This window comes from Rhea americana, unplaced genomic scaffold (genome assembly GCF_003343005.1).
Source record: "Rhea americana isolate MKP2758 unplaced genomic scaffold, rheAme1 scaffold_284, whole genome shotgun sequence".
NCBI classification, from domain to species: domain Eukaryota; kingdom Metazoa; phylum Chordata; class Aves; order Rheiformes; family Rheidae; genus Rhea; species Rhea americana.
In genome coordinates, this window is record NW_028186406.1 from 438,706 (window position 1) to 439,288 (window position 583).

Sequence of the window (583 nt, forward strand, 5' to 3'; positions counted from 1 at the left end):
ATCATTTACTCCATGCAGAACCAGGGACTACTGTGAAAAAGGCATGAATAAAGAAAAGAAAGAAGTGCAAAGCTAAACATGGCTCAGGGCATTGGGGAAAGGGGTCATTAACATCTCCTTAGGCAAAAAAAACTAGAAGAACAAAAGCAAAAAACCCCAATACCTTCCACTTTGGCAAGTCAATGCTTTATTCCCTGTTCTTTCAAAATAGTTTGCTTTTTGCTGGAGGACAAAACCCAACCAAAAATACATTAATGCATTTGGCCACAGTTTTCCGTTGAAAACAAAAATAGCTAGACTCGGTTGCTTTCCCCTGCCAAACATCCCGTTAAATGAAGCAGGACAAATAAATGTTAAAATTAAGTTTCCTACTTGGCACAAAATGCTCATAATTAAAAAGAGGACAGGCACAGAGACAGCTGAAGCAAAGCATACTGCCGCAAGCCATCAGCTTGAGATGTGCACRTACGATGGGATTGTGCAAAACCCATGCCAGAAAACCTGTTTCTTCCCCGATAACTTAAAGGTTGGGTTTGCTAGAAGTCACACAAACTGTGGTTTGGGTTTTCTAAGCAACTCTTCT